Consider the following 24591-nt stretch of genomic DNA (forward strand, 5'->3'; position numbering starts at 1 on the left):
ACACCGAACGCATCGCCCTCCAACTCCCTGCCACGTCCCACAACTACATGCCATGGTCACAACATTTCCTAAGCAAACACATATACACACACATGCAAAGAGAACACTATAGACTCTGTGACACCAAAAAGACAAACTCTCTCGTGGAAGACCACTCCCAAGATGGAATGCTCTGTCTGTCTCGATCGCCGGTGGGTCGATGGGACAGAGACAGTGAGGCTCCCGCAGAGCCCCAGAACAAACTCTGACCTAACCGTGCGATTCCAACACCGACCGCCGAAACTGCTGTGACGGTCCGGCTGTGAGCCCGACTCTGAAACTGTAATTGTTGCGATGAAACACCCTCCCTTTCCCTCTCCCCCGTGCTACATTTCAATCCCTTGCCTGCCATCCTGACCTCATCTCCTGCCCTCCGGCTCCAAAAAGGAGTCCATCTATTCAGGTTCCGCAGTGGTGTGGGTCTCAAGCCAGCCTCATGGCTCGGAGCTCCCATGTCACAGTCCCAAAAAAGTTTCCTAATGGTGCTCTGGGGCTCTCCTCTCCTGCAAGACCTGAGAGAGTAGAGACGAGTGACCGTCGCTCTGGGGAGAAGTGACTGACCCTGCAGTCATTCTCCTTACCTCCCCGACTCCCTGTGAGTACTCCTCCGACTCCAAAGGCGACTGCACAGCAGCTGCGAGAAAGACTGTGAACCCCGCCATCGTACTGGGCTATGGCGTCAGTCGCCAGCCCAGTATAAAACCCTCTTAGCTTCGTACATCCCCTCTAACTGTGCGGCTTCGCCTCTCCCGATGCGGATGTGAAACCTGAGAAATAAATAGAAATGGATGTCTGCCGATACGGTGCTCGAAATGTCGGCCTTCTCCACGCTAAGCCCTCCCGCCGCTGAGTTACGTCACCCTTTGACGCTTCAAATAAAAAAATGCCTTCCGATACTAAAAACTATTTTGCATTGAGCTGCTGCTTCAGCCGGTTAATGGTCTCTCACTTTAACTGGCAAGGGGGCTGGACAGAGTCAGCTCTGGGCAGACATACACTGAAAGAACAGAGCTGTAAAAACAACCTGGAGCTATGCCCTGAGAGATTACTGAATTTGAGACTCTGAGGCACGACCCCCAGCTGTGCTTTAGCTTTATAAAGCCATAAAAGCTCAAACTGAATAATAACCTGCTCCCTTTACCTGCCCAAAGACACTGCCTCTTTAACAGCCTTTCTTCCCCACCGACCTTACAACTCCTTCCTGCCCCTCTCCGGGCACGCTCTTTTAACTCACCTTTCACGAGGGCAGAGGTCCAAAGCCACACTTGAGACAAACCCCTTTTTGGCTCACCGGTACATTCCTTCTCTAGCCATATACCTTTTCTTCATCTGTAAAAAGGAACGGGAATGATACACCGTTAACCAGGACATCAAGCAAAGATTACCTTTGCCACAACTCCTCCCCCTGAGAACAGCTGCAGGTTTCTTCTTGCCTCACCACCACCACTTACAAATATAACACCTAAAAAAACTCTACACAAAGACACTTACTAATGCACACACTGGTAAGCCTTAACATGAGCTGAAGGTCTTCACTGAAACAAGACCAATTCAAGCCTACCCCCAAAAAAACCCACCTGAAACAAACCACAAAGCTCTAAAGCCGAAAAACCTGAGCTAACACCAGAGAACACACCCTGATGAGAGCTGAACCCCAAATGAGCTCCCTGAGCAAAGGCTGTGCCTCATATACCGCAAGCCCCACCCGCAGCTCCTCCCTCAATGGGCTGGGGCAGGTGAGTGGCAAACCACCACCTGGGCTAAAAGCACCCTGATAAGCCACAGCTCGGTCTTTGTATTACCTGGCTCTGGTTCTGTGGCTGCTCCCTGGTTGTACCGAAGCTGATCCCTGGCTGTTTGGTGAGTGCCCTGCCTGTTCTGCAACTTCTCGCCGTTTCCTCTGGGGGTGCTCCTTGGCTTTGATTTTCTGTTGCATTTTCTCTGGCTCAGATGGGTGAGACTTGGAGATTCAGACTTTGGGGCTGAGGCTCGGGGACTGAAACTCAAGGGCTGAGACTGGGGCTGAGAATCTAGGACTCAGACTCTGTGGCTAAGACTATGGCTGAAACTGTGGCTGAAACTCTGTGGGTGAGATTGTGACTGAGACTCTGGGCCACAGATTTTGGAGCTGATGCTGTCGGACTCAAGCTCTGTGGCTGAGACTGTTGCTGACACTCCATGGCTAAAACTATGCAATTCAGACTCTGGGGCAGAGACTGTGGAGAAGACTGGAATTCAGACTGTGGCTGAGACTCTTTAGCTAAGACTCTGGGATTCAGACTTTGGGGCTGAAGCTGTAACTGAGACTGTGGCTAAAACCATAAAATTCAGACTTTGGGGATGAGCCTGCAGCTGAAATTTTGTGGCTAAGACTCTGGGATACAGAATTAGGGGAATAGACTGAAGCTCAGACTCTGTGGCTCAGACTGTGGCTCAGACTCCGAGAAGGGACTGACTGATGCACTGCAGATGAGACTCTTGTGCTGAGACTGTTCCTAAAACCATTGCTAAGACTCTAAGATTCAGACTTTAGGGATGAGATTGGCTGAGACTCTGAACCATAATCCCTAACCCTAACCCTAATATATGCGAAGGAGCCTTAAGCCTAACCCCTAGCCCAAACCTTAACCCTAAACCCTAACCCCCTAATCCTAACTACTAATGTGAACACTAACCCCTAACTCTCAAACATAATCTAACCATAACCATAGCCATAACTCTGACCTTAAACCCTAATACTAACCCTAACTCTATCCCCTAGCTCTAATCCTAACCCTAAACCTAACCCCTAACCCTAATAATAAACATAACCCTCACCCTAACCCTAACAGCAAACCTCACGGTAACCCTAACACGAACCCAAAACCTAACCCAAACCCTCATCCTAATGCTAACCCTAAGCCTCACCCCACCCCAAACCATAACCCACACGCTAAACCTAACATTAACCCTCACACTAACCCTCCCACTCACCTTAACCCTAACTGTAACCCTAACCCTACCCCTATCTCTGCCCACTTTGGATTAGCCACACCCACGAACGTGATTCTGCCACCTGAGGTCAACCCTAACCGTAACACCTAACCCTAACCCCTAACACTAACCTTAAGCGTAACCCTAAACCTAACCCTAATCCCTAACCGTAATCCTAATCCCTAACTGTAACCCCAACCCCTAACTGTAACCCTAACTCTAACGCTAACCCTAACCCCTAACACTAAGCCTAAGCCTAACTCTGGCCACATAGGGTTAGCCAGAACCACAAGCATGACTCCGCCACCCGATCTCAACCCTAACACTAACCCCTAACAATAACCTTAACACTAACCATAACCCCTAACCTTAACAGTAACCCCAAACCCTAACCCTAACTATAATCCTGATTCTAACACCTATCGCTATCCCTAACCCAACATGGGTTTATAGATGTAATGGATGTAAGGGAGCCCTATCCCTTATAGAACTATAGAAATCCCACACAAGTGTTTCACAGAAGAGACAACCCCCTGCAAAAAAACGTATGTACGAAACCCAGCACTCACAGCGACTGCAGCCATTAGCGAGGGCCTGTGCTTGAGCTACAACAGGAACTAAGAGTCACCTCAGTGCAGGACACGACTCCGTGATGAAGCACAGAGCCTGCTGGACCCCTGCACAGACAACACACAGCCAGGAGCCTGTCCACAGAGCACTGGGACAACCTGGAAACGAGAGACTGCCCAGTTCTGGAGAGGAAGAACTCCTGGACTTTATGTTGGATTAAGAGTAACGACTGGGAGAGCTGGGGATGCATGTTCAACAGTGCAAGTAGAGCGTGCCTGTGCAAGACAAGTGGACCATCTGTTTCAAAGACTCTTCCGTTAGGCATGATATTTACTATCAGATGTAAGAACCCTAACAGCAGATACACCGGAAAAAAATACTAATCATTATACAGCTTCTCTGTCTATAAAATACTGAAAGGGATATGGTCATCCATTATCAAAAAGAACTGTGTTCCTCATACCAAGTAAATGCTTTTATTTCAGGTGTGTTTTGTGGAAAAACCCCGTGAAGGAGATGGTCTTTCAGTACTGAATATCATTGAGACTAAAAAGGGTAGCTGCTTGCCTGGACTTTTCTCATCCTTTAGACACGAGGAGCCAGAGGCAGCCCCCACACTGCTGCAGGGCCCCTTCAGAGCTGCCTGCTGATGCAGACGCTGGGACTAGCGGCAGCTCTTTGTGTCACGTTGAGAAAGGATGCTCTCAGCATCATTGCCAACACACTGGAGAGCTGGAACGGGCCACTTCCAGCAATGTATTTGTACTCCCTTGCTGCACAAACAAGACGACCAGAATCAGCTTTGCCATTTAAGCCTCTCTTCCCTCGTGTGTTCTTCCTCATTCCAGACAGCTCACTGATAGCAGTGGTTTTCCTCAAGCATAGCCCATGGCAGCCAGCATGGGGAGCCAGGGAGGAGGCAGGATGGCACTGACACCCAAAAACCTCTGAGCAGTCAGGAGCTGGCAGGTCAGGAGCCAGGTCTGCCCAGAAACAAGACACTCAAGGCAGTGGGCAAGCTGAAAGCAGGCAAACAAGAGGAGAGCCTTTTCACACAGCTATTTTGTGCAGCGGCGGATAAATACAGAGCTCTCCAAGGTCACTTCTCAGTGAAAACTGCTCACAGAGGTGGTCCGAAATCCCATGAAGTAACACCTCAGAAAGATGCACTCACACAGCTTAGTGCCCAACCTCACCAAGTGCTTGAAAATCACACTAGAAATCCTGCTCTGAGACAAGAAAAACACTTTTTAGGGCAATATTGATCACAAAGAGCTGGTGGCAAATAGGACAGCTGCCAAGCTGATCCAGTGCTCTTTGGATTACAGTTGCAATAGAAAGCTAAAATCCACTGGGAGAGAAACCAGGGATGCAGCTCTAATGAAAACCTAGCAAGCCACAGCTACTTCAGATTCAGAGAAGTAGATTTCAACTCCAAACTGAAATGCAGTGCTCATTTGTTAACTGCTTTCTCCACTTTCAGTCGCAATTCTGAAGCAAAGGCAGTTGCCTTTCTGTACCTGAAGCAATGGGAACAGAGCACAGCAGCACAGTCAGGATACAGAGTTAAGATGCATTTTGAGAATTTTCACATCAAATCATTTTAGACTGAAAAAAAATTACTCAGAACTTTCCTGGCAAATTCCATGGATAACTCCATGCTGAGAAAGATGGGGAGACATCACCAGGCACACTCCTCAGCTGGGGCCCTCACTGACTTTACTGCACCTCCAGAACAAGAACCTTGTTCTGCACTTCTTGCCATGACTGAAGTTGCCATCCCTAAGGAGGAACTCAAGTACAGGGCTTACAACTATGCAGTTTCTCTTCTCCAGGCTCAACAGCCCCACCTTTCTCAGCCTGCCTTCATACAGGAGGTGCTCCAGCCCCTGATCATCCTCGTGGCCCTCCTCTGGACTTGCTCCAACAGCTTCATGTACTTTTCATGTTGTGGACACCAACATGTGCTGTAGCACAGCACAATACAGCACAGAATAGCACAGCATACCACAGCATCGGATGGCATGGCATGGAATAGCACAGCATAGCATCGCATGGGGTGGCATAGCATGGTATAGCACCACATAGCACAGCACAGCAGAGCGTAGCACAGCACAGAACAGCATAGCACAGAATAGCTCATTGGGAAGGGACCTACAACCACCAACTAGTCCAACTGCCTGACTAATTCAGGGCTGACCAAAAGTCAAAGCATTGTCCAAATAAACGCCTCTTCAACACTGACAGCCTTGGGGCACCAACCACCTCTCCAGGAAGCCTGTGCCAGCCCCTGAACACCCTCCCTGTGAAGAAATGCTTCCTTCTATGAATTGTGAGCCTCCCCTGACTCCCAGCTGTCCTGTCCCTAGATCCCAGGGAGAAGAGATCAGCGCCTCCCTGGGGTTTTAGATCCTGACAACAGTTCTGCTTCTCTTTGTTTACCAGCACGTGTCTAAACTCAAACCAGTGTTCATAAACAAAGTAAGCATTCATTTAGCCTTGTGGATTCCCTGGCATGCCTGCATTACTTTTCTAAGTCGCATCTTGCCATAAGGTGACATAGATATCTCCAAAAAAATACCCAACCCGAAAAAAAGGAAAAACTCTTGAGTCAGAGGGAAGACACAGTTAGAACTGGATAAAGCAAATTAAAGGCAGAGCAAAAGAATCCCCTTCTTGTCTGCTCCGACGGTACCTGGTTTGGGCTGTGGGTACCCATAGGTGGAAGCCTTGCATCTCTCTTTACAAGTGTTGTCTCTCTTGCTGTAAAAGCACCGCAGCTTCAGGTGCTTCTGGTGTCAGGGCAACACTTAGTGAGATTCTTAAAGCCAGCTTAAATCCGGCCTGAAGTGGGGGGGTTGGGCTTTGTTGGTTTTTTTTCTAATAAATGTATTTCTGGATGTGTTTCAGAGAAGAACCTGTATCTTAGCGTGGTGGAATAAATCCCTGGAAAGCTTGCCAATTATTGCTGCCCAGTTGTTCTGGGTTCAGCTCTAACAGTTCTTTTTCTCCTTCTTAGCCACCAACTTAAAATGAGTTCAGAATTTTTATAAAGGATGCACAAAAGCTTTGATTCTTCATTGTCTTACATTTTGGTGCTTGGGTTTTTTGGTTTTTTCTTTTTTGATTTGTTTTTTCCCAATTCTTGTGCAGTATTATCTTAGGGTTGTACGAAACCTTCACGGAGATCCTACTGCCCTGACAGTGGAGTATCCCAGTGTCCTGGGTTGAGCAGCAGCAGTCATTTTTCTCCTTCTTAGGAGCTAGTACAGTGCTGTGTTTTGATCTTTTGGCCTGGGAACAGTGCTGATAACGCCCATGTTTTCAGTTGCTGTTCGAATGTTTGGTCTGGCCAAAGACTTTCTGAGCCTCATGCTCTGCTAGGAAGGAGGGGAAGCTGGGAGGAAGCAGAGACAGGACACCTGACCCAAACTGGCCAAAGAGGCATTCCATACCACAGCACGTCATGCCCAGGAGGTAACCGGGAGTTACCCGAAAGGGTTGGGACTGCAGGGTTGGAGGAGGTATCGGTCGGTGCTCGGCTGGGGGGAGTGGGGCGAGTTATCAGTCAGCTGGTACTGAGGTGTTGTATTCTTTCCTCTTGTTATTTCCTTTATCATTATTATTATTGGTGGTAGCAGTAGTGATTTGTGTTATACCTTAGTTACTGCACTGTTCTTATCTCAACCCGTGGGAGTTGCATTCTTTTTGATTCTCCTCTCCGTCCCTCCAGGAGCAGGGGGAGGGCAAGAAGGGGGGGAGTGAGTGGACGAGGTTTGTGGTTGGGTTTAAACCACGACACCCAGACACACTGGTGAACCCCAAATGTGGTTTTACACAGGGGTCTCACACCCTTCAAACAGTCACGTACCACACACTTGGACCAAGCACTAGCACCCTCACTACCAATTACTAGTCCCAGTCAAACTCTGCCAGGCGCTCATGCTACTTCTGCTGCAGTCCTGCTCTTGCCTACTGATGCAGATGTCCCTGGAGCCAGTCCTGCAAGAGATACTGAGTAATGGTGTGCGGGATATTGCGAGGGTTTCAAAGACATGCTGGAGGGGATGGGATTCTGCCACTACTTCTGCTGTGCTGCAATACCCCTTCTCCTTCACAGACAGCTCTAAGATACCCTCAAGAAAAGTCCTAGTTCCAGGGCTGGGTTGAAGTTTCCAGTAAAAGTCTACTATCGCATCAGATGACAGTGTACATACAAATATATATACATACATACTTAAAAGACCTATTAATACTTTAAAGACTGGCTGATCTAGTAGTTAGGGGGAAGAGAGTCTTCGTAACATGCCTTGTGGGTCCCACCAACCAGAGTCCCAAACACCAGTGACAAGGTGACGAGAGGCAGCAAAGATGCCATCCCAGGGGGATCAGTCTCCTGAGAGGGGGGAGGAAAAAACAACCCAAAAATGCCACAAGCCCCCTTCCCACTTCCACCACTGGGGAAGATTGGGAAGCATGCACGTCAGCATTGCAGAGCCAGAGGTGCCGGCCCCATCCCTTCCTCTTGGACACGAAATTCACCTTCCCAAAAACCACAGCTGGGATGGGAAACCATCGTTTAAGACAGGAGATCACCAGCAGGGCAGGAAAGCATTGCGAGGGGCAGCTGCTGTGTCTGACAAACCAAAGGCCTGAGGGGCTGCTGAAGCAGCCAGGACTGGTGGAACTGGGGCGGAACCCGAGGGAGGGGGCAGTTGGCCCCCGCCCAAGCAACACTGACCAACTGCCATGGCAGGTACAGCAGCAGCTCCCGCTCCTCCTGCCCTCCAGGTAACCCCCAGCCGCCTCTGCCTGCCAAGCTCTCACCCCAGCACCTCTCTGCTTCTCCGAACAGAGAGGCTCCCTCTCCAGCTGCCCATGGCATCGGAGGTGCCCAGAGTGAGCTTCACTGCTCCGGCCATGCCGCCTTCTGTGCATGCCTGTGCGCTGCCCTCTGTCCTGCGGCTGCCGGTCTCCACTGAGCCTGCCCAGGTTCAGCAGCTCCCCAAGGAGCCAGCAGCAGTGGCAGGGCTGGACAGCAGTGAGGACACCGTCCCGAACGTCTGTGATTTGACTGACTCACTCAGTGCTCTCACTGACGTGTTCGAGAGCTCAGTGGTGGGCGGTTGCCAGACAGAGCCAGCAGCAGTGGCAGGGCTGGGGAACAATCAGATCTTATATAAAGGTGACCGTATTCACCTTTGGAACCGGGAGAACTGCTGAGACTTCCAGGGTATGTAAAAAGCGCTTTGATATAGAATACGACGACTCCCTAGGTTGGACCACTGCGTACAACGGAAACATTGGACTGATTACATAGATGACAAGAGTGAGGTCACGAAAACAGCCAATATTCTCCTGATCGTAAACAGTCACACAACCACTTCTAAAGAACGGGAAAAATGACAGCTCGTGCCGATATTTATCAAGAAGTGTTCCCAACCTGTCACTCTGGCATGCCAATTCGAAATAAAATCGACTGCATGGCCAGTCATTATGGCAAATCTTTACCAGATACCTAGCCTAAATCCAGACTGTACCCTATCTATGTCTTGCATGAGTGCAGTGTTCCTACTCTTTTAATATCCAGGAAGACAGTGCTTTATCTTGTGTACGATATGTAGTAGAGAACCACAGATAGAGATGAGCCTGTAGGCAAATTAACATTAAAATACCAGAAGATCAATCCTCTAAAAAATGTAATTTGAACCTTTCCTTCAGGGGAAAGAGGGAAGGGGGAATTTATTGACAACGCACGGTTGGAGCCGGTACTCAAGATAAAACCTGTAAGATACATGTAAGACCTCGCTGGGGGAAATACCCCACAACAATATCTGGTAAAAATAACACCCAGATTCTGATCTGTGCCCAAAGATATGGAAGCATATTCTATCCTAAACTTTTCTTTAAGGGGCCTAATAACTATACCCCCGAGATAACAATATCCCGCATAAGACCAGATCAAAATCAAATTTTAATTAACTGTTCTCAGAGGGAAACTTGCCGACTTGGTCTTGCAGTTGCCGAACCAAGTACTCTAGCATTTAACTGGAAACAAGGACTTGACAGAATAACAATCAGGCTGAGAGTGGAAGTCTCCACACATGCTACACCTACTCCCTTCTCCCCTACACACTTCTCCCCTTTAGAATGCTCAGTCAAACATCACAGCCTCTCATTTGCAGGACCTTATTTGCTAAGGCAATCAAATGAACAAAAATTCTTGCTAGACCCCAAATACTCTCTAAAGAAAGTGGTGGTAAAGCTACAAGCTTATATCTCAACCATAAAATCAGAATGTAAATCCTTTATTAATCAAAGCATGGATTCAGCATTTTGCAACCGTCTGGGCGGAGGTCAGGACCACTGCCTCCACAGGGGTGTTTGAAGAAATCCCCATTGGGTTGCATTTCACAACACTGGAAACAAATCGCTGAACCCCCAGGTGGTTCAGTCACTCAGGAGACTTTGGAACAAAGTGGTGGACCCCTGAGGGGTTCGGTTACTCAGGAGACTGCTAAAATACTGGCATCAATGCTGGATGTTATTCTTGAGACGAGAAGGAAAGTAGGATGGAGTAGCTTACGCAGAAATGTTTTTCACTTTGAGATATCACCTGGTATGGCAAAAGGATTGTGGATTTAATTTTGCACTCCAGGACCTGTTAGCATTGTCCTTGGAGAAAGACAGTAAAATTTGCTTAAACGCTGTTGCTCTTTGTGCACCATAGGGCACTAAACATCTAAGGAATGTGGAGAAGGATATGGATTTAATGGCAGCCCCCTGGAGAAGAGGTATTGTGAATAATGGGGTTGAAGGTGGTGAAAATGAGAATCAAGCACAAGCACCAGCACAGGCCCCAGAGATACTGGGGGGGCAGGCTGAGGGATTTAGCCCTACAGCAGGGCAAACTAGGGGAAAATGAGGGGAAAACGAGGGGAAACTGTGATTGCAACTTTAAGTCAAGCTGTGTGTAATGATGGTCTGCTCATGATGGAGATCCCCTTTACCGTTATAGATCTGAATAGTTGGAAACAAGTGGCTGGTGATTACGCACCATGCTTTCGAGAGTGTTCACAGAAATATAATTATTCATATGGCTGGGACCGCATTAAAGCGACAAATAACAGCAGGCACAGCAGCAGGTACAGGGAATCTTCACGTACCTATCCCCAATCCTAACTGGGGCCCTAACTGGGACAGGCAAGCTTTGAAACAATATCGGAGGTGGATTTTATTCGGTATTAGGAATGCGGTCCCCAAGACAGTGAACTGGTCTAAGCTATATATGAAATAAAGCCAGATGTAAATGGATCACCTTCTGAATTCATGGGAAGATTAAAAGAGGTGGTGCATAAATATACTCATATTGATCCTGAATCAGAGGAAGGAAGAGAAGAGTTAGGCCAGTTAACAAGAAGTCAATCCATGGAAGACATAAGGAAAAAGATACCAAAACTTAAGGAAGAGGGCCAATGTGATTTGGTAAAAATAATGGATGTGGCCTTGGATACCTACCACCATCGGACCAATATTGCTCTGCGGCAAGTTCTCGGAAATGGTTCAAATGGTTCAATGATACTGGGAAGTGTTTTGAGTCCCTGATTATTAATATATATATTATTAATAGAATATAATTATTAATATAATACAATATTGTGTTTTGTGGGTTATAGTGTGTCAGGTTTCAACTAGGAATTTGTTCATGTATACGTGGGGGCATAAGATAAGCTCCAGAGTAAAACTGGACTCTTGAGGGGGGAAAAAAAATACACCAAAAATAATTGCTGCCTGTAGCTTTCCCACAAGAAACCAGGAGAGGGGGGTGTGGCCCAGGAGGAGAGGAAACAAGGATTACATGGAAAGGGCTGTGAACAGACTCCACAGGTTGCACCCCAACGGAAAATGCCCTCAGAATCAAAATAAACACAGGACGTTTAGTGGAACGTCAGGACAGGCAGAGAGAATTCTTACTTCAGATGAAGACTGAGGAGGCGCGGGGGAAGATTTGAATCCCTCCCCAGCAGAGCCCCCGGCTACAGCTAGGTTGGGGAATGAGAAGGTAAAATTTCTTGTAGAAACAGAAGCTACTTATTCTGTTATAAATACTTGTAAAGGGCAATTAAGCAAACAAACAGCTTCGGGCGTTGGTGCCACAGAGTGGACAGGAACCCGGCCTTCCTTTACATTTGAGAAATTGGCAAACAGATGCTTACCAATCAATTTCTCTGCATGCTCGAGTGCCCCATGCTGTTATTGGAGAGAGATGTACTGAGTAAATGACATGCATCAATTAGGGTTAAAGAAAGAAAATTCAGGTACATGTTCCTGATGAAAAGGCTGTGAAGGCCCGAGTTTTTATGTTACAGAAACCATCCACTGAGCCGGATCTCCCAGAGGAAGTGGGTATAGCCGCAAGTATGGTCTGTCGGAGCACTGGGATGGAATGCTATTCTTGTGGGATGCGTGAATCCCTGTGGGATGCCCTGCTTGGGAAATGCTCTGAACACCTATAGCATGCTCTGAATCCCTATGGGGATTTAAGGTCCCTTCCACCCCACACAATGCTGTGACTGTCTAACTGTAAAGCACGATCTGCATTTGGCTGCAGAAGAGCTCTCAGCACTCAGTCAGTGTGCTGCCTGGGGGACAGCCTCCTAGGGTGCTGCAGGACAAAGGACCCTATGGGGTGCCCCATAGCTGTGCTGTGCCACCGCATGGGCTGATGGCAAGCAAGTGGGGCTCCTCAAATCCCAGCTCCCCATTGGTGTGACCGTGGCTGGGAGCAGTAGCATCTCCCTATGGAATACCAGGAACCCTGGAGCCACTCACCCACAGCTGTCCCAGGAGCCTTGCACCAGCCAGGCCGAGGCCAGCAGGATGATGACACGGAGCAAAGCCATCGCTGCCTCCACCGCTAAGAGTGACACCAAGGAGGTGACACCAAGGAGCTGCAAGCAAGGAGCTGCAAGCACCACTGCACCCGAAGCGCAACTGCCCCGGGGATACGGGTGCTGGATGCAGGTCCCTTGGAGCTGGGGCTGATGTCATAGAGAGGCAGGTTCCATGGGGGGAGCTCCATGGGGAGGGGGGTGGGTCAGGGGTGTCGATGGGGGCTTCCATGGGGAGATGGGGGGGGTTCTGATGCGCTTGGGGTGCTCTGAATCCCTATGGGATGCTCTGGAGCTCTGTCTGATGCTGTGGTTGTGGGATGCTGTGAATCTCTGCGGGGTGCTCTGCTTTGTGGGATGCTCTGGAGCCCTGTGGGATGCTCTGAATCCCTCTGGCATGCTCTGCTTGTGGGATGCTCTGAATCCTTGTGGGATGCTCTGATTCCTTATGGGATGCTCTGACTGTGGGATGCTGTGAATCCCTCTGGGATTCTCTGGATCTCTATGGGATGCTCTGAACCCCTATGGGATGCTCTGCTCGTGGGATGCTCTGAATCCCTATGGGCATTTAAGGTCCCTTCCACCCCACACCACGCTTCTCAGCAGCCGCTTCTCAGATCTTGTTGTTCGCTGGCAGCTTCCAAAGGCACTTGTGCCTCTGCCGGAGCCAGAGCAATGGCCCAGCCCGTGCTGCGCTGTGTGGGGCGCTCTGATGGCACCATCAAGGGAGTGCAGGGCTTGGCAGCGCTGGCAGGAGCAGAGCTGTGGGGCCTGACCCTGCTCCCGGGGCAGACGTGGGTGAGCTCCAGCACTTGTGGTTTTTGGGCAGGAACATGGGGCAGTTAACCCCTGGGGTTAACTCCGCTTAGAGGTAACACTAACCTTAACCCTAACCCTAACCCTAATCGTAGCTAACTCCGGTTAGGGTTAACCTAACCCTAAACTTAAGTCTAACGCTAAGCCTAACCCTAACCCTAAGCCTGGGATTAAACCCGCCCCTAGGGTTAATTCCGATTAGGGTTAATGCTAACCCTAAGCCTAACCCTAACACTGGGGTTAACTCCACCCCTAGGGTTAACTCTGGTTAGTGTTACCCTAACCTTAACCCTAACCCTAACCCCAACCCTAACCCCTAACCGTAACCCTGACTCTAACCCTAAGACCTAACACTAACCTTAATCCTAACCCAGCCTAACCATAACCCTAATTTAATCCTTACCGTAATCCTAATCCTAACCCTAATCCTGGGGTTAACTCCGCCCCAAGGGTTAACTCTTTTGAAGGTTAACCCTAAACCTAACCCTAACCCTAACCCTAATCCTAACCCTAAACCTAATCCTAACTGTAACCCTTACCCTAACCCTAAGGCTCAACGTGGTGTTAACTCCACCCCCAGGGTTAACTCCGGTTACGGTTAACCCTAACCCTAACCCTATCCCTAACTCTAACACGTAACCCTAAACCTAACCCTATCCCTAAACCTAACACCTAACCCTAAACCTAACCCTGTACCTAACCCTGACCCTAGCACTAATCCTAACCCTAATTCTAAACCTAACCCTAACCGTGATCCTAAGCCGTATAATATTCCTGGACCACGACCTGCCCTATCCAACACTTGTGGGTCTCGGCATTGGCCCAAGCCACGTCCATGATTCTGAGCATCATGAAGCAATCCGTGGTGAAGCTGGGAGGGAGTGGAAGAGCAGGGATTGGAGCCATAGGACAAGGGCTGATGGGTTCCGAGAGGGAATTGGAGGCTGGAGATAAGGAAGGGATTCCCTAAGAGGGTGCTGGGGCCCTGGGATGGCATGGATGGAGAAGGTTTGGATGCTCCATCCCTGGCTGCAGTGCTGCAGGCCAGCTTGGAGCAAGCTGCTCTATGGAAGGCATCCCTGCCCATGGCAAGGGGTTGGAAGTGGATGATCTCAAGCTCCTTTCCAACCCACCCCACTCCATGATCCATAAGCATTGCATTGCATTCCATACCATTCCATTTTAATCTATTCTAATCCATTCTATGGAGAAGAGGGATGGGAAGGAGCCACATTGCGGCTGCTTCGCAAAGGAAAGCAGCGTGCCTTAGGCTCAAGGGCTGTCAAGCTGGAAGCAGCCTTCTCCTGAGCGCTCTTCCCAGTGCACCCAGGATGGGGAAGGGGACGGGATGGGAGCTGCTCCTTGCCTATTCCCTATGGCTGGAATCCCTTCTCCCCCTTACTTTTGCCCGACGAAGCAGTGAGCGGCTGTGAGCACCCATTGAGGGGTGATCATAGAATCATAGAATAGTTAGGGCTGGAAAGGACCTTAAGATCATCTAGTTCCAACCCCCCTGCCATGGACAGGTACACCTCTCACTGAACCATCCCACACAAGGCTTCATTCAACCTGGCCTTGAACACCGCCAGGGATGGAGCACTCACAACCTCCCTGGGCAAGCGATTCCAGTGCCTCACCACCCTAACAGGAAAGAATTTCCTCCTTGTATCCAATTTAAACTTCCCCTGTTTAAGTTTTAACCCATTACCCCTTGTCCTGCCACTACAGGCCCTGACAAAGAGTCCCTCCCCAGCATCCCTATAGGCCCCCTTCAGGTACTGGAAGGCTGCTCTTAGGTCTCCACGCAGCCTTCTCTTCTCCAGGCTGAAAAGCCCCAACTTCCTCAGCCTGTCTTCATACGGGATGAGGGACCCCCCGAATGTGCGAGAATGCGGTGGCTGTGGGGAACTGGATGCTGAGCATCCGTGGCCAGGCGCCCTGGTGCGCATCCGTGCCTCCGACGATGTGCGACATCCCGTAAGAATCAGCCATGGGACGGGTACCGCAGGTCCCTCTTGAAGCAGAAGCCCAACACCTGATGGTTAGGGATGAAGGGCGAGCATTGTCCCGCCCCATTGGGTGCTGCAGGGAAAAGGGACCCTACGCAGTGCCCCAGAGATGAGCATCATCCTGCCTCCTAGGGTGCTGCAGGACACAGGACCCTATGGGGTGCCCCATAGCTGTGCTGTGCCAGCGCATGGGGTGATGGCAAGCAAGTGGGGCTCCTCAAATCCCACCTCCCCATTGGTGTGACCGTGGCTGGGAGCAGCAGCATCTCCCTATGGAATACCAGGAACCCTGGAGCCACTCACCCACAGCTGTCCCAGGAGCCTTGCACCAGCCAGGCCGAAGCCAGCAGGATGATGACACGGAGCAAAGCCATCGCTGCCTCCACCGCTAAGAGTGACACCAAGGAGCTGCAAGCAAGGAGCTGCAAGCACCACTGCACCCGAAGCGCAACTGCCCCGGGGATACGGGTGCTGGATGCAGGTCCCTTGGAGCTGGGGCTGATGTCATAGAGAGGCAGGTTCCATGGGGGGAGCTCCATGGGGAGGGGGGTGGGTCAGGGGTGTCGATGGGGGCTTCCATGGGGAGATGGGGGGGGTTCTGATGCGCTTGGGGTGCTCTGAATCCCTATGGCATGCTCTGGAGCTCTGTCTGATGCTGTGGTTGTGGGATGCTGTGAATCTCTGTGGGGTGCTCTGCTTTGTGGGATGCTCTGGAGCCCTGTGGGATGCTCTGAATCCCTCTGGCATGCTCTGCTTGTGGGATGCTCTGAATCCTTGTGGGATGCTCTGATTCCTTATGGGATGCTCTGACTGTGGGATGCTGTGAATCCCTCTGGGATTCTCTGGATCTCTATGGGATGCTCTGAACCCCTATGGGATGCTCTGCTCGTGGAATGCTTTGAATCCTTATGGGATACTCTGCCTGTGGAATGCTCTGAATCCCTATGGGATGCTCTGCTTGTGGGATGCTGTGAATCCCTGTGGGATGCCCTGCTTGGGGGATGCTCTCAAAACCTATGGGATGCTCTGCCTGTGGGATGCTCTGAATCCCTATGGGCATTTAAGGTCCTTTCCACCCCACACCACGCTGTCTGACTGTAAAGTACGGTCTGCATTTGGCTGCAGAAGAGCTCTCAGCACAGAGTCAGGCCCAGGAGCAGGTGCAGACATTTGTGCAGAACATCCTGTCTCTGCTGCTGGCCTCGCCAGAGGCCACTGGAGACCGCTGAGGGCAGATGAGGCCTGGAGAACAGCCAGGATCAAGGGCAGCAGCGCCACCTCCTCTGAAGGAAGCCCAAGGGCTGAGGCTCTGCCGTCTCTCCTTTGCCCTGCACCACCCTTGGCTTTCAGCCCCACAGCAGAGCCCTTCTGCAGCCGCTTCTCAGATCTTGTTGTTCGCTGGCAGCTTCCAAAGGCACTTGTGCCTCTGCCGGAGCCAGAGCAATGGCCCAGCCCGTGCTGCGCTGTGTGGGGCGCTCTGATGGCACCATCAAGGGAGTGCAGGGCTCGGCAGCGCTGGCAGGAGCAGAGCTGTGGGGCCTGACCCTGCTCCCGGGGCAGACGTGGGTGAGCTCCAGCACTTGGGGTTTTTGGGCAGGAACATGGGGCAGTTAACCCCTGGGGATAACTCCGCTTAGAGGTAACACTAACCTTAACCCTAACCCTAACCCTAATCGTAGCTAACTCCGGTTAGGGTTAACCTAACCCTAAACTTAAGTCTAACGCTAAGCCTAACCCTAACCCTAAGCCTGGGATTAAACCCACCCCTAGGGTTAATTCCGATCAGGGTTAATGCTAACCCTAAGCCTAACCCTAACACTGGGGTTAACTCCACCCCTAGGGTTAACTCTGGTTAGTGTTACCCTAACCTTAACCCTAACCCTAACCGTAACCCTAAACCCTAACCGTAACCCTGACCCTAACCCTAAGACCTAACACTAACCTTAATCCTAACCCAGCCTAACCATAACCCTAATTTAATCCAGACCGTAATCCTAATCCTAACCCTAATCCTGGGGTTAACTCCGCCCCAAGGGTTAACTCTTTTGAAGGTTAACCCTAAACCTAACCCTAACCCTAACCCTAATCCTAACCCTAAACCTAATCCTAACTGTAACCCTTACCCTAACCCTAAGGCTCAACGTGGTGTTAACTCCACCCCCAGGGTTAACTCCGGTTACGGTTAACCCTAACCCTAACCCTATCCCTAACTCTAACACGTAACCCTAAACCTAACCCTATTCCTAAACGTAACATCTAACCCTAAACCTAACCCTGTACCTAACCCTGACCCTGACCCTAACACTAATCCTAACCCTAATTCTAAACCTAACCCTAACCGTGATCCTAAGCCGTATAATATTCCTGGACCACGACCTGCCGTATCCAACACTTGTGGGTCTCGGCATTGGCCCAAGCCACGTCCATGATTCTGACCATCATGAAGCAATCCGTGGTGAAGCTGGGAGGGAGTGGAAGAGCAGGGATTGGAGCCATAGGACAAGGGCTGATGGGTTCCGAGAGGGAATTGCAGGCTGGAGATAAGGAAGGGATTTCCTAAGAGGGTGCTGGGGCACTGGGATGGCATGGATGGAGAAGGTTTGGCTGCTCCATCCCTGGCAGTGCTGCAGGCCAGCTTGGAGCAAGCTGCTCTATGGAAGGCATCCCTGCCCATGGCAAGGGGTTGGAAGTGGATGATCTCAAGCTCCTTTCCAACCCACCCCACTCCATGATCCATAAGCATTGCATTCCATTGCATTCCATACCATTCCATTTTAATCTATTCTAATCCATTCTATGGAGAAGAGGGATGGGAAGGAGCCACATTGCGGCTGCTTCGCAAAGGAAAGCAGCGTGCCTTAGGCTCAAGGGCTGTCAAGCTGGAAGCAGCCTTCTCCTGAGCGCTCTTCCCAGTGCACCCAGGATGGGGAAGGGGACGGGATGGGAGCTGCTCCTTGCCTATTCCCTATGGCTGGAATCCCTTCTCCCCCTTACTTTTGCCCGACGAAGCAGTGAGCGGCTGTGAGCACCCATTGAGGGGTGATCATAGAATCATAGAATAGTTAGGGTTGGAAAGGACCTTAAGATCATCTAGTTCCAACCGCCCTGCCATGGACAGGGACACCTCTCACTAAACCATCCCACACAAGGCTTCATCACAGAATCACAGAATCCCAAGGGTTGGAAGGGACCTAAAAAGATCATCTAGTCCAACCCCCCTGCAAGAGCAGGGTAACCTACAGTACATCACACAGGAACTTGTCCAGGCGGGCCTTGAATATCTCCAGTGTAGGAGACTCCACAACCCCCCTGGGCAACCTGTTCCAGTGCTCTGTCACTCTTACAGTAAAGAAGTTCTTCCTGATGTTAACGTGGAACTTCCTATGTTCCAGTTTACACCCATTGCCCCTTGTCCTATCACTGGATATCACTGAAAAAAGCCTAGCTCCATCATGCTGACACCTACCCTTCACATATTTGTAAACATTGATGAGGTCACCCCTCAGTCTCCTCTTCTCCAAGCTAAAGAGACCCAGCTCCCTCAGCCTCTCCTCATAAGGGAGATGTTCCACTCCCTTAATCATCTTTGTGGCTCTGCGCTGGACTCCTTCAAGCAATTCCCTGTCCTTCTTGAACAGAGGGGCCCAGAACTGGACGCAATATTCCAGATGCGGCCTCACCAATGCTGAGTAGAGGGGGAGGAGAACCTCTCTTGACCTACTAACCACTCCCTTTCTAATGCACCCTAAGATGCCATTTGCCTTCTTGGCCGCAAGAGCACATTGCTGGCTCATGGTCATCCTCCTATCCACCAGGACCCCCAGGTCCCTTTCCCCTTCACTACTTTCCAGCAGGTCAACCCCCAACCTGTACTGGTACATGGGGTTGTTCTTCCCCAGATGCAAGACTCTACACTTGCCCTTGTTAAATTTCATCAAGTTTCTCCCCGCCCAACTCTCCAGCCTGTCCAGGTCTCGCTGAAGGGCAGCACAGCCTTCTGGTGTGTCAGCCACTCCTCCCAGTTTTGTGTCATCAGCAAACTTGCTGAGGGTGCACTCAGTTCCCTCATCCAGGTCATTGATGAAAATATTAAACAGCACCGGTCCCAGCACCGACCCCTGAGGAACTCCACTAGTCACAGACCTCCAGCTAGAATCTGCGCCATTGACCACAACTCTCTGCCTTCTTCCTCTCAACCAGTTCTCGATCCACCTCACTACTTGATCGTCAAGCCCACACTTCCTTAGCTTATCTGTGAGGATGCTGTGGGAGACAGTATCAAATGCCTTACTGAAATCAAGAAAAACTACATCTACCGCTCTACCATCATCCCTCCACCTAGTCACTTCCTCATAGAAGGCTATAAGGTTGGTCATACATGACTTCCCCCTCATAAAACCATGTTGGCTGTTGTTAATGACCCCCTCATCCTTGATATGCCTAGTGATGGAGTCAAGAATAAGTTGTTCCATCATCTTTCCAGGGATGGAGGTAAGGCTGACCGGTCTATAATTACCCGGGTCCTCCTTCTTGCCCTTCTTATAGATTGGTGTGACCTTTGCCATCCGCCAATCCTCAGGCACCTCGCCCGTTTCCCACGACTTACCAAAGATGATGGAGAGTGGCCTAGCAATGACCTCCGCCAGCTCCCTCAGCACCCGTGGGTGCATTCCATCCGGACCCATCGATTTACAGATGTCCAGTTTGCATAGCTGATCCCTAACCCAATCCTCATCTACCAAAGCAAACTCCTCCTTTGTCCTGACTCCTTCTGGGGCTATAGAAATCCGGGGCCCTCGGGGAGAGTCTGCAGGAGTAAAGACAGAGGCAAAGAAGGCATTCAGCACCTCTGCCTTCTTTATATCCTCTGTCTCCAGGGTACCCACTTCGTTCAGCAGTGGGCCTATATTGCCTCTTGTTTTAGTTTTATTTGCTATGTATTTGAAGAAGCCCTTTCTATTGTCTTTAACCCGACTAGCAAGATTGAGTTCCAAGGAGGCCTTAGCTGTCCTAATTGCCTCCCTACATCCTCTAACAACTGTCCTATATTCCTCCCAAGCGCCCAGCCCCTCCTTCCATAATCCATAGATTCTCCTTTTCCACTTGAGTTTGCCCAGCAGCTCCTTGTTTAACCACGCTGGTCTCCTAGATCCCTTACTTGACTTCCTACTCATTGGGACGCTCCGATCCTGAGCTTGGAAGAAGCGGTCCTTGAATGCTAACCAACTATCTTGAGCCCCTTTACCGCCTAGTACACTTTCCCATGAGACTTCCCTTAGCAGTTGACTGAAGAGGCCAAAGTTGGCCCTTAGGAAATCCAGAACTGTGGCTGTGCTAGGTATTCTATTCCTCCCACACAGGATCCTAAACTCCACCATCTCATGGTCACTGCAGCCAAGGCTGCCATTGACCATCACCACTTCGACCAAACCCTCCTTGTTGGCGAGTACTAAATCTAGCAGCACTGCTCCCCTAGTTGGTACGTCCACCATTTGCATTAAGAAATTATCATCAATGCACTCGAGGAACCTCCTAGACTGTGAATGACTGGCTGTGTGAGTCTTCCAGCAAATATCGGGGTAATTAAAGTCCCCCACGACGACTAAGGCATGTAGTCGCGAGGCTACTTCCAGTTGCCTGTAGAAAGCCTCATCAACTCCTTCGTCCTGATCAGGAGGTCTGTAATAGACCCCCACAACTGTATCACCCGTGCCAGTCAGCCCCTTGATTCGTACCCACAGACATTCCACTTGCTCCTCATCCGACCCCGGACAGAACTCAATACATTCTAGTTGCTCTCTCACGTAAAGAGCAACTCCACCACCTCGCTTTGCTGACCTATCTTTCCTAAAAAGGACATAGCCATCCATGACCACATTCCAGTCATGTGAACTGTCCCACCATGTCTCTGTAATCGCCACTAGATCATAACCTTTAGCCCGCACACAGACTTCTAACTCCTCCTGTTTATTCCCCATGCTGCGTGCATTGGTGTACAGGCATTTCAGGGAGCCAGTCCTAGTACCCTTTTTCCCCTGTGGGACAGGGAAACATCCAACTTGGCCTTGAACACCGCCAGGGATGGAGCACTCACAACCTCCCTGGGCAAGCGATTCCAGTGCCTCACCACCCTAACAGGAAAGAATTTCCCCCTTGTATCCAATTTAAACTTCCCCTGTTTAAGTTTTAACCCATTACCCCTTGTCCTGTCACTACAGTCCCTGACAAAGAGTCCCTCCCCAGCATCCCTGTAGGCCCCCTTCAGGTACTGGAAGGCTGCTCTGAGGTCTCCACGCAGCCTTCTCTTCTCCAGGCTGAAAAGCCCCGACTTCCTCAGCCTGTCTTCATACGGGATGAGGGACCCCCCGCAGATGTGCGAGAATGCGGTGGCTGTGGGGAACTGGATGCTGAGCATCCGTGGCCAGGCGCCCCGCTGCGCATCCGTGCCTCCGACGATGCGCGACATCCCGTAAGAATCAGCCATGGGACGGGTACCGCAGGTCCCTCTTGAAGCAGAAGCCCAACACCTGATGGTTAGGGATGAAGGGCGAGCATTGTCCCGCCCCATTGGGTGCTGCAGGGAAAAGGGACCCTACGCAGTGTCCCAGAGATGAGCATCATCCTGCCTCCTAGGGTGCTGCAGGACAAAGGACCCTATGGGGTGCCCCATAGCTGTGCTGTGCCACCGCATGGGCTGATGGCAAGCAAGTGGGGCTCCTCAAATCCCACCTCCCCATTGGTGTGACCGTGGCTGGGAGCAGCAGCATCTCCCTATGGAATACCAGGAACCCTGGAGCCACTCACCCACAACTGTCCCAGGAGCCTTGCACCAGCCAGGCCGAAGCCAGCAGGATGATGACACGGAGCAAAGCCATCGCTGCCACCACCGCTAAGAGTGACACCAAGGAGGTGACACCAAGGAGCTGCAAGCAAGGAGCTGCAAGCACCACTGCACCCGAAGCGCAACTGCCCCGGGGATACGGGTGCTGGATGCAGGTCCCTTGGAGCTGGGGCTGATGTCATAGAGAGGCAGGTTCCATGGGGGGAGCTCCATGGGGAGGGGGGTGGGTCAGGGGTGTCGATGGGGGCTTCCATGGGGAGATGGGGGGGTTCTGATGCGCATGGGGTGCTCTGAATCCCTATGGCATGCTCTGGAGCTCTGTCTGATGCTGTGGTTGTGGGATGCTGTGAATCTCTGTGGGGTGCTCTGCTTTGTGGGATGCTCTGGAGCCCTGTGGGATGCTCTGAATCCCTCTGGCATGCTCTGCTTGTGGGATGCTCTGAATCCTTGTGGGATGCTCTGATTCCTTATGGGATGCTCTGACTGTGGGATGCTGTGAATCCCTCTGGGATTCTCTGGATCTCTATGGGATGCTCTGAACCCCTATGGGATGCTCTGCTCGTGGGATGCTGTGAATCCCTGTGGGATGCCCTGCTTGGGGGATGCTCTCAACACCTATGGGATGCTCTGCCTGTGGGATGCTCTGAATCCCTATGGGCATTTAAGGTCCTTTCCACCCCACACCACGCTGTCTGACTGTAAAGTACGGTCTGCATTTGGCTGCAGAAGAGCTCTCAGCACAGAGTCAGGCCCAGGGGCAGGTGCAGACATTTGTGCAGAACATCCTGTCTCTGCTGCTGGCCTCGCCAGAGGCCACTGGAGACCGCTGAGGGCAGGTGAGGCCTGGAGAACAGCCAGGATCAAGGGCAGCAGCGCCACCTCCTCTGAAGGAAGCCCAAGGGCTGAGGCTCTGCAGTCTCTCCTTTCCCCTGCACCACCCTTGGCTTTCAGCCCCACAGCAGAGCCCTTCTGCAGCCGCTTCTCAGCTCTTGTTGTTCGCTGGCAGCTTCCAAAGGCACTTGTGCCTCTGCCGGAGCCAGAGCAATGGCCCAGCCCGTGCTGCGCTGTGTGGGGCGCTCTGATGGCACCATCAAGGGAGTGCAGGGCTCGGCAGCGCTGGCAGGAGCAGAGCTGTGGGGCCTGAACCTGCTCCCGGGGCAGACGTGGGTGAGCTCCAGCACTTGGGGTTTCTGGGCAGGAACATGGGGCAGTTAACCCCTGGGGTTAACTCCGCTTAGAGGTAACACTAACCTTAACCCTAACCCTAACCCTAATCGTAGCTAACTCCGGTTAGGGTTAACCTAACCCTAAACTTAAGTCTAACGCTAAGCCTAACCCTTACCCTAAACCTGGGATTAAACCCGCCCCTAGGGTTAATTCCGATTAGGGTTAATGCTAACCCTAAGCCTAACCCTAACACTGGGGTTAACTCCACCCCTAGGGTTAACTCTGGTTAGTGTTACCCTAACCTTAACCCTAACCCTAACCGTAACCCTAACCCCAACCCTAACCCCTAACCGTAACCCTGACCCTAACCCTAAGACCTAACACTAACCTTAATCCTAACCCAGCCTAACCATAACCCTAATTTAATCCTGACCGTAATCCTAATCCTAACCCTAATCCTGGGGTTAACTCCGCCCCAAGGGTTAACTCTTTTGAAGGTTAACCCTAAACCTAACCCTAACCCTAACCCTAATCCTAACCCTAAACCTAATCCTAACTGTAACCCTAACCCTAACCCTAAGGCTCAACGTGGTGTTAACTCCACCCCCAGGGTTAACTCCGGTTACGGTTAACCCTAACCCTATCCCTAACTCTAACACGTAACCCTAAACCTAACCCTATCCCTAAACCTAACACCTAACCCTAAACCTAACCCTGTACCTAACCCTGACCCTGACCCTAGCACTAATCCTAACCCTAATTCTAAACCTAACCCTAACCGTGATCCTAAGCCGTATAATATTCCTGGACCACGACCTGCCATATCCAACACTTGTGGGTCTCGGCATTGGCCCAAGCCACGTCCATGATTCTGACCATCATGAAGCAATCCGTGGTGAAGCTGGGAGGGAGTGGAAGAGCAGGGATTGGAGCCATAGGACAAGGGCTGATGGGTTCCGACAGGGAATTGCAGGCTGGAGATAAGGAAGGGATTCCCTAAGAGGGTGCTGGGGCACTGGGATGGCATGGATGGAGAAGGTTTGGCTGCTCCATCCCTGGCAGTGCTGCAGGCCAGCTTGGAGCAAGCTGCTCTATGGAAGGCATCCCTGCCCATGGCAAGGGGTTGGAAGTGGATGATCTCAAGCTCCTTCCCAACCCACCCCACTCCATGATCCATAACCATTGCATTGCATTCCATACCATTCCATTTTAATCTATTCTAATCTATTCTATGGAGAAGAGGGATGGGAAGGAGCCACATTGCGGCTGCTTCGCAAAGGAAAGC

At 50.9% G+C, this 24591-nt stretch overlaps 1 long non-coding RNA gene across 2 annotated transcripts; it reads right to left on the reverse strand.

The window, feature by feature from the left end:
- Positions 1 to 383: 383 nt before the first annotated feature.
- LOC136019563 (uncharacterized) lies at positions 384 to 1687 on the reverse strand. Of its 2 annotated transcripts, none has more exons than XR_010614953.1 (4): positions 1617 to 1687; positions 1274 to 1368; positions 621 to 806; positions 384 to 551 (listed from the first exon to the last, which is right to left on the reverse strand). It is a non-coding gene; the product is annotated as an uncharacterized LOC136019563 (long non-coding RNA). The 2 variants fall into 2 exon arrangements; XR_010614952.1 differs by having other exon boundaries at positions 1531 to 1680.
- Between the last annotated feature and the right edge of the window lie 22904 nt (positions 1688 to 24591).

This window comes from Lathamus discolor, chromosome 9, assembly GCF_037157495.1.
Source record: "Lathamus discolor isolate bLatDis1 chromosome 9, bLatDis1.hap1, whole genome shotgun sequence".
Taxonomy (NCBI): domain Eukaryota; kingdom Metazoa; phylum Chordata; class Aves; order Psittaciformes; family Psittacidae; genus Lathamus; species Lathamus discolor.